Source organism: Achroia grisella, unplaced genomic scaffold (genome assembly GCF_030625045.1).
Source record: "Achroia grisella isolate CSIRO2021 unplaced genomic scaffold, CSIRO_AGI_Agris_v1 utg673, whole genome shotgun sequence".
Classification (NCBI taxonomy): domain Eukaryota; kingdom Metazoa; phylum Arthropoda; class Insecta; order Lepidoptera; family Pyralidae; genus Achroia; species Achroia grisella.
Genome location: NW_026712990.1, coordinates 48294 through 61901, shown reverse-complemented (window position 1 = coordinate 61901; position 13608 = coordinate 48294). Strand labels below are relative to the sequence as shown.

The 13608-nt window shown below is 32.4% G+C and overlaps 1 pseudogene; it reads right to left on the bottom strand.

Annotated features, from left to right (window-relative positions):
- Positions 1-943: 943 nt before the first annotated feature.
- Positions 944-10261, bottom strand: LOC131849980 (serine hydrolase-like protein; annotated as a pseudogene).
- Between the last annotated feature and the right edge of the window lie 3347 nt (positions 10262-13608).

The window sequence follows — 13608 nt, the reverse complement described above, 5'->3', positions numbered from 1 at the left end:
GCAGATACTAGCATGTAGAACGGTATAAAATAAGAATCAGGAATACAACACTTAATGAGTATGTCTGCAGAAGAAGCCATTTTTGTAGTATTTTGTTTTCCCAAACGTAATGCGCCACAGATGCAGAATATTGCACGGCGCGCAGCCGCAGTAACATAACGAGCACGTCATAGCTGTATGCGTATTGTTAAGATTACTATGAGTTAACAGAAATACTTAAATACCTTTTTCTTTATAGATACATTCATAATATACATAAAAAACCCACACCAATATATACTTACTTATCATATACAAATGCTGTATCGTGCAGGAATAGAACCCACAAACAACGGTAGTAAGGCAGTGTGCTGAACCGTAAGAATTCTTGTAATATTAATATAAAGAAGTGGGAAAGAAATTATCAATATTAGGTCTAGTGGTACTGTCGCTGCCGATATAGGTACCATGTTAGGTTGTTCTGCAAACGGTCCCACCTTAAAATTGTCGTTGTAGATACTAGTGAATTCGCCATTACGCTTAGTTGACTTTATACTCATTCTATCATACTACACTGTGTCCCCGCTAGCTTATATTGTTGACGCAGGCGAGTGCACCATTACATTATCATAATATACATATAAATGAAAGTCTAGCTATGAATAAATATTTTTTAAGTTTCGCTATTTTTTTTATTACTCACACGTTCACAATGTTTCATATAATAAAAATATTGTGAAATGTTAAGAGTAAAAACCATTTGGCTGTAAGGTCTACAAATCTTAGCCTATATGTATCACAAATTAAAAAACAATCTCGTAAAAAATACATTTTCCCGCGCATAATTAAATATCAAACACATCACAATTTTGATTTAACCGTATCATTTAATATGGTTCACAAACCTTGCCTCCTTGTATGGCAAATTAAAAAAACAATCTCCTAATAATCACATACTCCCGCGTAAAATTAAATATCGAACACATCACAATTTCGATTTAACGGTATCATTTAAAAAGTCGATTATATGAGGCACTAGTTGTTCCGGATTTGTGATGTGCACATCGTGTTTCCCTTCCACGAGCACGTTGTGATGTATCGTCGTGGATTCCGCATATGTTTTCATTAATTTTTTTGCTAGTAACACCATAGCCGGTGTTAGTTTGTTCTCTGTGGCGTTTATGACGAGGGTGGAGGCGGTTTCGACGTGATCACGTGGTTTAATGTGTATTCTGGAAGCCAAGTACCGAACACGCGACGCATGGCTGGTTGGAATGTCATTCTGGAAGAAAAAAAAGAAATGGTTATAGACAATAAATTTTTTATTATATTGTTTTATGTAACTGGATGGACAAGCTGACGGATTATATTTTAGAAAGTGCTAACAGTCGCCCATACACATGAACATAATATCATAAATATACATCACGTTATCATGTGATACCCGTGATTCATAATAACCTTAGAAAAAGTCACACAGCGCTATTTAGTTCCAAGCTAAGTAGAGCTTGCGTTATGGGTATTAGACTAGCTACAGAAATACTTACACATTTTTTTTATGAATACATTACATAATATATTGAAAATACCTAGACCGATACAAATAATCATACTCATCAATAAAAATTGTGCGAGTAATCGAACCCGCGACCATCGAAAGTAAAGCAGTGTACTAAACTGCTAGACCACCGAGGTCATCATACATGAAATGTTAAATATAATACGAGCTTTACGATGATTTTATATAGACACGCAAGCATACGGCATGCCTTATGGTGATTACCGCCAATACCTGCCTTTACATGTACCACTTTCATCGAAGAGAGCTTTCACGCATCCAAAAAAAGTCCGTCAAAAAGTTAATATTGAATCAAACCTGTGGACTCCAAACTCGACTGGCACTAAACATCTGTTGAGTAACAGCTTCGTCTGCGCCCTGGTGAGGTTCCTGGCGTTCATCATGGCGGTCACAGCCTGCTCATACGTGTACAGCTTGGGGTCATTTATCTGTCTAATATAACATGAAAATACATAAAAACCTTAATCCTTAATCTATACATATAAATAAAATTGGAGTGTCTGTTTGTAATATTGAAATAATCGTTTGTTACTACATGCATATGAATATAAATACGGTATATACACCAAAATAACATTTTTTAAATTTTTGTCTGCCTGTTTATTCCGGCTATCTTTGAAATGGCTGGACCAATTTTGATGGGACTTTTATTGGCAGGTAGCTGATGTAATAAGGAGTAACTTAGGCTACTTAACTTTATTTTTCTAAAATAAAAGCCTAAGCCTAAGTAACTCCCTTTTACATCAGCTACCTGCCAAAAAATGTTATTTTGGTATATGTACCGTATTTATACTCATACGCATGTAGTAAAAAACGGTTATTTCAACATTACAAACAGACACTCCAATGTCATTTATATGTATAGATTAGTTAAACAGCGTTAGAATAGTCTGTAAAAAATGAACACTCACTTGTGGTAACTGTCGTAGTGCTCCTCGTAGTTAGTTTTGAACCAAGCACCTACAGCGTAATTGACGTAGAACTGGTTCCCCACCGGGACAACCGGGTCGATGATGATCATCCGTTTGATTTTTTTAGGAAAAATATGATGATAATAAATACCTGGAAAATGTATAAATTTTATTTTATAACTATAATCATTACATACTAGCTGTACCCGCGATTTCACCGGCATTAAATTTCAATTTGAAATATATTAGAATAGAAATTCATTTATTCAAATATTACTTTAAACATTTTTGAATCTATAGTCACAGTTATCGGTATCCTTCTTTCTATCTACCGCTCATTAGGGAAGCTGTCTCATTACGAGAAGAACGAGCAAGAAACTTGAGTGTTGCTCTTTTGAATAGATTGATAGATAGATAGATAGATAGATAGAATATACTTTATTTGCAACGTACAGTAAAGAAGAAGCACAAACAATATAACAAAGGACACATGTATCGTTACAATAAGGCGGCCTTATTGCTAAAAGCAATCATAATAGATATAATGAAAAAAATAAATTATAAATAAATTAATTTAAAAAAATAAAAAAAATAATTGACTAATAAAAAAAATCAGAATAGATGTTTTTTTTATATATATAAATAATTGCTAATGGAATGTTGCAGTGGATAATGATTATGAGGTCAGGTCAGTTAGCCTATAGTGGCAACATCATTAGGAAATTATCATGAGGACCACGTGGAAGAATTTATGACGAGAAAATTAAAAAAAATCTTTCTATACCATAAGACCCACTCACCGTTAATAAACCCCATAGAATGCGCCATGTAGATGAAGTTCTTCCATCTCATATGCTCCACTACACGCCTCAGGACCTCGGTGAACAAGGTCTGTGTTGCCAGTGGTGCTACTGATACGTGATCAGATTTGCCGTGACCTGAAAATGATTATGTTTTCTTTTAAAAATAGATATAGTAGCTAACTTCGTCAACGTGGAATTGTGATCTTGACCAAATAAGGAAAAATATTTAATAATATAACCCAAAAATTTTGTTATGGATGATATGGATATATACATCAAAATAATAATTGCATTTAATAATGTCTAGTAAGACAAATTCAATACTGTCTAATAAGCACTGCCGTGTCTAAACTGAGTCACCCCATTTTTCTATTGTTTTTAGTATATAAGATTATTATTTCTATGTACATATTGTCACTTTATTACCATCTATAATGTACATCTCGACCAACAACATCGTATTATTCACCCGCAACAGATGATAATGGAGTGGTGCACCCGCCGGCGCTAACGGTTTACGCTGGCGGGGCACCAGTGGAGGATGATAATATGACCATGCCCTTACAATACTTTTGTTTTATTTATATTTAATTAACTAAGAAATAAGTTTCATGCTTCTAGCTTTTAAAGTGACGATATTTTCACACAATTTTTACATCTCCCATTTTAACAACCTTTTTCGTTTTAAAAAGTAGCCTAATCTGTGTACCAAAATAGCTTCAGTAGTTTTAAAGGGAAAGCTAGACAAACAGATAGACAGAGTTATTTTCGCATTTATCGCGTCTTTTGCTTGTTCAACATTCTAATTATTTAAAAAAAATATAACAATCATAAACAATTTTATCTCTTTTTTAAATCACGTCACCGGTAATGGATACCTAATATACTTATATAAATAATCGTATTCATAAAAATATGCCACCTAGGGCTAATCAGAGCTAATCAGTAATAAAATTCTTACAATACATGTATTTTTATTAGGTAATCAATCAATGGATCTGACGGCAGCACTTTTATCATTTTTATTAATACTTTATGTTTAACAAACAAGGCGTAGTTCCTTTTTATTATATCATAATCATTTAAGAATATAGTTGCTGTGGACTTCATGGTTTGTTGCTGGCCAGAAGAAATTAAAATGTTGACTAGGCTGTATGGTCTAAGGATCTTTGCCTGTTCTATCATTTGAAATGAAGATGGACGAATGTTGGAAAATAAAATCTCGCTGGCCACATAAAAGACACTTTTTTAGTATATAAAATATGTAATAGGAATTATTATTTTGTATAATAAGAAAAATATACGGTTTTATATTTTTTGCATCGATTTATTTTCTACTAGCTGTTCCCGCAACTTCTTAATTTAACTTTATTTTTCTAAAATAAAAGTAGCCTAAGTTACTCCTTATTACATCAGATACTTGCCAAAAAAAGTCCCGTCAAAATCGGTCCAGCCATTTCAGAGATTAGCCGGAACAAACAGGCAGACAGACAAAAATTGTAAAAAATGTTATTTTGGTGTATGTACCGTATTTATTATCATATGCATGTAGTAAAACACGGTTATTTCAATATTACAAACAGACAGTCCAATTTTATTTATAGGTATAGATGTACCTATACATAATTTTCGAGTTGATGAAATAGTTTTCTGCACATATAGAATCATCTAATACACATATAATATTACTTAAAGACATTCATACATTGTATCTTGAACAGCTAGGTGCTCTTCAAGTGTTGGTGTCAACAAATAAATGCAGACGAAACAGAAGATATCACTAGTGAAAAGTCTTAACCAACCACCCTATACACTAGCTAATGCATAATATCACACAGTTTAAATAGTTCACAATATTAGTAATATCTACGAAGTTTTCATTTTATAATTAACGACAGTCAACAACTTGTGGCGATTCTACAGATAGCGCGCGGCAACACCGTTGCCTAGTTATTGTAAATAACGCAAGAATATACATTTGTACATAACCACCACTGGACTCGTTATTTCATTTTTCTCCACCTGTCGCTGCCCGTACCAGACGAACACAAACAAATAATAGCGGAACAATATAGACGCCAAAAACTATTGCCAGGCTACACTCAAGATAGCTGTCACCGCATTATAGTCTTTGACATATCACAAACGGTCGAACAATATTATTGCAATAGTGCGTTTGCATTTTTAACCTTCACGATAGGTTATTTTTACGAATTAATAAACTTATTTCCAACACCATTTTAAAATTATAATGTACTCAGTAATTGACTAAAAATAAAAATAAATTACATACATATAAAAGTATAATCAATAGTATAAAAGAATTGAGAATTAGGAGCATAAGAAAATTAGAGTGTCTGCAGAAGAAGCCATTTTGTAGTCTTTTATTTTCCCGCGCAAATGTAATACGCCACAGATTCACAATATTGCACGCGCGCAGCCGCAGTAGATGACGAGCGTGTCATAACTGTACGCGATGTTAATATTAGCGGGTTAATATTAGATGGTATTCAGGTTGCGAACACTTGATTAGATTTTTTGTTTTTTTTTATATAGCATATGCTGCTGGTCACTCTATTCTCCCAAATTTGAATTTAAATAAAATTGTATTATTGTACATAAATATGTACAACATTAAAAAAAATACGAGCTGAGTTTCTTGTCAGTTCTTCTCAACTCGAAATCATTCCGAACTGACGGTAGATTTGACATATCATAATAGTCTGTAATAGACCTACGTGAATAAAGATATTTTGAATTTGAATTTGAATTTAGCATGAGTATTAACACCATGTAGTAAAGAAGTGCCTTTCCATGGGTACAATGGAGGACGAGCCTGGCCACTAACCTAGCTGACTAATGTCCATAGAGACATGAACAAGTTGGAGATGTCAAATGACGATGCTTACCAGCGAAAACATGGCGTCTAGATTAGGTAAGCCGACCCCGCGTAACGGGAGCAGGTGAGGATGAAGAAATAAATTTAAAATACCTGTTAAATTATATTTATTGAGCGAAGCCTATTCCTCATTAAAGTAAATGACAAACGGGCTTCACAATAATTGTTTATGTACGAAATTTTCATTTAATGTTACACATAGACGACAACCTCAGTGGTCTAGCGGTCTAGCACATCGCTTTACGACCGTTGGTCCCAGGTTCGATTCCCCGCACGGCACAAAAAATTGTATTCATGAGTATGATTGTTTGTATCGGTCTGGGTGTTTTCTATGTATAATATGTATGTATTTACAAAAAAAATATCTATGTATATGTATCAGTTATCTAGTACCCATAACACAAGCTTTATTTAGCTTAACTTGGGTCTAGATGGCGCTGTGTGAATTGTCCTGAGATTATTATTATTATTATTACATAGATACCTATATAAATATACATTGTAAATAAACTGGCTTTAAAAAAAAAAGTAATTCAGTTGAGTTTCTTGCCAGCTTTTCTGTATACTGAACTGGACGGTAGGGAAAAAAATTATGAAGAATGTAAAAAACTTGACAACTTGACATGTAATAACTTCATAAACGGCAAAAATGTCTTAAATAAATAAATATTTTTTTATTGGATTTGATTTGATTAGGTTCTTAAAGTACTCACCAGGGAAATCGAAACTAACGTAGTAGTAATTGTCAGGTAGTAACTCCACCAGGGGTATGAAGGTGGCTGCAGTGTCCAGGTACCCGTGGACCATCAGTATTGGAGGTTTGGTGCTGTCGCCCCATGATATCACTGCATAAACAAAAAGAATCATCAGTTCTGTGTTAATGGAGATATTTAGTATTACGGACGACGACCTCGGTGGTCCAGCGGTTTAGCACTCCGCTTTGCTGATGGCCGCAGGTTCGATTCCTCGCATGATATAAATCTTTATATTCATGATTCATGAATGTGATTGTTTCGGTCTGGGTGTTTTCTATGTATATTGCGTATGTATTTACAAATAAGTATCTATGTACATATTTCAAACAGTTGTCTAGTACCCATAACACAAGGCTCTGCTTAGCTTCAGTCTAGATGACTCTGTGTGAAATGTCTTATGTTTGTTATTGTTCTGCATTGGTCTAATATTACTTTGTGTGTATGCATAAAACAATGTTTAAGCACTTAATTTTACAGCTACAATGATACATCAAGTGTATGAATGAATTTGAACGAATGAAAGTTAATGACCGAATGTATAGAATGAAAATAAATAAACATTACGACAAATTGTAAAGACAATGAATAAAAAAATTAAAACAACCACTGCATCATATAATAATAAAGTTATATATGATTAAATTGTTGTTTTTCAATATTATTGAGTACTTTTTAGGTTATATTTTATGAACAAACAAATAATACAATTGTATCTATTACTTTCTGTTACAGTTAGCCAAAAACAACACTCATTGCTCTGTGCACTCTTTGATAGGCATGAAAACATTATATTTTGCCTTTATTTGGTTTCTGATTATTTCAAGGTTAGAATTATAGTAATGGAAGTCGGTAGGAATTTTATTAATTAATTCAATTATTTAATAAAAAGTACTAAAGACAATAGAGTAGAATAGATATTCGTTTATTCAAATAAACTTAATTTAAGCACTTTTGAATAATTAGTCATTATTTTCATCTACCGCTCATTCGGAAAACAATCTCATCTCAAGTCTCATCACAAGAAGAACCAGCAAAAAACTTGCGTGTTGCTCTTTTAAATAATCCTTATTACTTTACATTTCAAATTCGAAATAATTCTCCTGCTTATCAAAAAAAGTATTTCTATTTTACTGCCTTTGACCCCGTTTGACCATACTACAAACGTTCATGAAATCCAACGATTGATATTGTAATCATCAACAAACGTTGTTATTTATTAATCGGCACATATTTTCTTATTTATCTGTGTAGCCGACTCGTGTAACTTTGTCTGCGTCATATTTTCCCTGTTTTTACAATATTTTACATTGCAGCTCAACTCCTACTGATCATAGCGTGATGGTATATAGCATATAGGCTTCTACGGTAAATGGGCTGTACATCACTAAAAGAATTTTTAAAATCGGACCAGTAGAAGCGAAGATTTCGCCAAACTCCAAACTGTGAGTTTGGAGTTTGGCGAAATCTTCGCTACATTAGTACAGATAATTTATACTCACTGGCCACATTTCCCCACGGCATTTCCACGAACCATTCCTTAGTCTCCTTTGTAGTCATGTTTAAAAAAAAGTCACTTGAGTTCTAATTTCAAATTCACTCTCCAACATTCACACCACAGAAACGTAATCACTCGTCATAATTAAAGCTGTATGTGAATCATAAATAAATTTTTATTTTTTTTAATTTTACACATAATTAAAATATAAATAAATGAGGAATTATTTTACTTTTTAAATGTTAGGTTTTTGTACGATGCTGAATAACATACAGTACGATACGATATCTTATTTACTAATACTACAATACTAACATTTCTGGTTGATTACAATAAAGTAGAATATTCCGCTATATCACACTGTAGGTATTTTACGCGCAATCGTTGCTTACAAATGGTTGAAGGTCAAGTGTGTGTTGGTTGAACGTTTCTAGAGTTCCGTGATAATTATGTTTATTTTAACTATGTTTGTTAACTGACGGCCTCGGTGGTCTAGCGGTTTAGCACCGCCTTAATTCGATGGTCGCGGGTTCTATTCCTCGCATGGCACAATGCTAGAGTCTGCGTTCCGAATGTGTTAGATTTAAAAAAATATGACTATTAAAATGAGTTTAATTAAATGTAGGTTGTTTCTATTTCTTTGTACTTGATTGTGATAGTCTATGCATCTGAATAGTATCACGGACTTACTGTCTTGCGACTTTGGAAGACGAAGATGTCATACCCTGTGATATAACTGCCGAATCTCACCCTATGACTGAAACACATCTTACTGTGCCTACACTTAAAATATTTCTGTCAATACTAGAGACCCTTCCATAAGTACCTCTCCAGATAACATAGATTTAAGTCAAATGTAAAGTCAGTCTACGTCCCGACTCCGCGTCGGATGTACGCGTTACTATTAAGCCATGTAGCACACTATATAATAAACTTACTAATGTACAATAGTACAATTATTACACCGGTGTACTCACTACCTAGATACTACAGTAAACAATATATTATGTAGCGACACCTCATCACATCATTTATAACGCTACAGTGATGAGGTGATAACCACCGCGCCACATTACAAACCAGTAGGCTGAAATAGGTGGTATAGAGGCACTTTGTAGGAAGTCTATTTCATTCTTAGTTTCTCAACAGTTACATCCGTCAAACTCGTGAATGGGTGTTGAAAAAGAATATGAGCTGAGCTTCTTATCTCGAAATCATTCCGGATTGAAGGTAGATTTGACATATCATAAGAGTCTGTAATAGACCAATATATGTATATAGATATTTTTAATTGATTTTTTTATAAGAAATTGAAAAATAATTATAATGTAAATAATACTATTAGACACATTTGACAATTTGAACTATCTAATAAAAATCTCTTCGTCTGTCGGTATGAATCATTTACCACAGACTTTATTATGTTACGATATCAATGATTTATCTCGTCTCAAAGTCTAAACTGATAACTATGATCTCATCTCAAAGTGTAAAGGTTGGAAGAGATCCACTTGTATTATTTGCAACGTCTTAAAATATTTTAGTAGATAAAAATTGTAAGATATATTCAATGTTATTTTATAGGTCTCGGTGATCATACGGTTTAACACTCTGGGTTACTTCCAATAATATTTTTCTAACTTTATATTTTTTACAATATATTAGACATCACATGCTGTTTTACCAGAAGAAGTGAGATGAAAGTTTATATGATAAATTATGTAATATCAATAATATATAGTACAAAAATAACAAATAAAAATTACATACAACTTTCCAAATCAATAATTAGTAAGTGAATAAATTTTGGTTTTGACAATATACAGTATAAAATAAGAACTTATAAATTTTGACGTTTTGAAAGTAAATTTATTTATATTATATGGATGTTGCGAATGCAAGGAGGTTATGCCTATAAATGTATAAATTCTTTATTACTACGCACATGTGTTATTACGCACATACATTACGTGTACATGTATTATATATATAAACCTTCCTCTTGAATCACTCTATCTACTAAAAAAATCGGCTTCAAAATCCGTCGCGTAGTTTTAAACATTTAAGCATACATAGGGACGCACAGACAGCGATAACGACTTCGTTTTATACTATGTTTTGCGGCTATGTTGGGGCCCCTACTATTTGTATTTGTAATGTGTTCCATGTATTGTAGCAGCAGCAGGAAAGGAGGAGATGAAGTGATGAGTCCAGATTGTGGCTATAATATAGAATGGCTATAATACATATTTATAATATAGAAGTATTTACAATTGTTATATATTATATGTATGTACAAGAAACTCATTCGGTCTCTAATTACAGGCCTGTTATTTTATTGTTCTGCCTTAACTTTTTTTTATTTATTAATATTTTACGGCTCTGGATACAAGTCCTTTTTAGCCTAACATAAAATATTTAGGCAATGGTGTTGCCGCGCGATAATAATATTGATTACGTCTTCATCACATCGATCGGATGTACGGATCCCTAAATATATTTAAAAAAAAAAATAGATATTGTACAACAACAGTTGAAATTATTCAAGGAGATAAGATTGATTGTCGATAGGTATATATTGTATAAGGGTCATGATAAAACCTGTTGTTTATTTTAATATGCGCTAACCTGTGCCCGTCAGTTCACAGTGTAGCTACATTGTTTACTAATCTGTAATGTAATGTAAAATACATTTTTTTTCAAATAGTTCATGTTTGCGTCATTGAGATCAAAATATATATTTTTTGTAACTGATACATGTTTAGTACCTACGACATAAAGATTATTTTTATTTCAACTGCTCTGATATGTGTTTTAACAGCATGTTCAAACCAGCTATATTTTATTGGGTAGTTTCAGAAATGATACGTCGATGCAGCAGTACTTTTATTTTATTCCTTTTTCAAATTACACTCCACATAAATTGCGCCGCTGTACATTCACGTCTGGTCATATCGGTCGCCTCGAACAGAGAGAGAGCAGCCCGCTCCCTGCTTGTTCCCGACCTCTTTATATCTCTTACTATTGGTGGCCGTTAATCGTGACGCTACCAACATCACGTGACTCGCTATGATTTAAATGAATGAAATGTAATTAACAAATTAGTCCATCGAGTCTTCTTTATGTATTGAAGCTAACAATTTACAGATGTAAATAAGCCGGTTTGCTTTATAGATTACAACAGGCGCGAGAAAACATTTTCATCAACTCAAATTTAAATTTTTGTTTGCGAGTCGCACTTAAGGTAACAATTATTAATAACTACAATTTTTCTCTGCACAACTTGTGGTTGATTGGTAGAAAATGCCGTAAGGCGTTAAGCCTGTCATATCTACTTTTACCTTGGTTTTTCATGCATTGCATTTATATAAATAAATAAATAAATAACTTACAAATAAACTTGCAATAATAAACATTAGTAGAAGATTTTTTTTTAATTTTATTAAAAAAAAAGGTAACCATGTTATACACAAATTTTAATGCGTTATAAAAATTGGCGTGTTCGTATTACATACTAGCTGTACTCGCGACTTCGTTCGCGTGGAGTTAACCTTATTTTACTAAAATAAAAGTAACTCATTACATCAGCTACCTGCTAAAAGAAGTCCAGTCAAAATCGGTACAGCCTTTTCAGAGATTAGCCGGAACAAACAAACCGACAGACAGACAGACAAAAATTGTAAAAAATGTTATTTTGGTGTATGTATCGTATTTATATTCATATGCATGTAGTAAGAAACGGTTATTTCAATATTACAAACAGACACTACAATTTTATTTATATGTATAGAACAGTGCAGTGAGTAACTCGTCAGAAAAAATGTCTTCGGTTTAGTATGTACTGGTATTTTATTATGATTAATTTTCTAATTATTATTATGATAATTGTATAATATATTGATGAGAGAAAGTCAAAAAATTAAATGTAATTTTAGAAATGCTTGGCGGGCCGCAAGTGATCTGATGGCCGCGCGTTGCTCATTCTTGGATTAGAATATATTTTTTAGTATTATTTAATTATACTAAGTAACTAAAAAAAAGAATAATCAACTTAAATTAATGCGATATTATCCAGAATTATAACTTGGCTGCGATGCTGCCTCTGAATTGTGCGTTTGTAATTTGAAATTGACATATTTTCTTTTTTTTTTAACAAACGAGCATGCTGCTCACCTGATGGTAAGTGATTATCTATCATTTTCACTAAATGTATATGAAACATTAAACTATACTTACAACAAATATATAATAAAAAAAATATTTCGGCTTTCGTTATTTTGGATGGGCTCGACCGATTTGGCACTTTCACATGTTGTAAGTACCCTATGAGTAACTTTTTTAATAATATTTAACTTTTTTAGAATAGATTAGTAAAATTCTTTATCTTAAACTTAATTTTAAGCACTTGTCATTAGTCGTATGTACTTTTTTAATCTGTCACCGCTTCATAAGTCCTTCCTTTGGTTTGGAGTGTCATCTGCACTCGTTCCCTATCGTCCGGTGAAGCTGTAAAGGCCAGCTTCGGCCAACAGCATCAGAGTAGTCCGAAAAAAAAAGAAGAATAACTATGAAACTTTTTTTAGAAATATTATTTTATAAATATTCTTTATTGCACTTAAATACATTTGTAAGTATATTAATTACAGCTAATGTTAACAAAGGAGGACTTATCTCTAAAAGAGATCTCTTCCAGTCAACCCAATAGAGCGTGGCATAGGAAGTGTTGAGTGGGTCAAAATGTGCAAATAATATTTTTTATAAAAATGTCATAAATAATTAAAACTAAACATAAAAATATAATGTCCAAAATACAGATACTAATACAATATACATAAAGATAAAATATATATATATATATTAATATATAATATGTACTTGAATACCTAAACAAAAAAATTACATTTATAATAAATATATGATAAACATAAATATATACTAAATCAAACAATAAATACTACAAAGATATATATACAATGATGACACTAATCACATAGCAGTAGAAAGGTAATATGATTTTAACTTTTTCTTAAAAGAACCACTAGATGGACTTTTTTGAATCTCCAAAGGGAAATTAAATAAATATTTTCTTTAATTAAAATCAGTAAAATTCCAAGATCGGGGTCAATCGATAGTTATTAATAACAACACAGAAACTTCCAGAATTTTCTTTATTAAACAAACTAAACA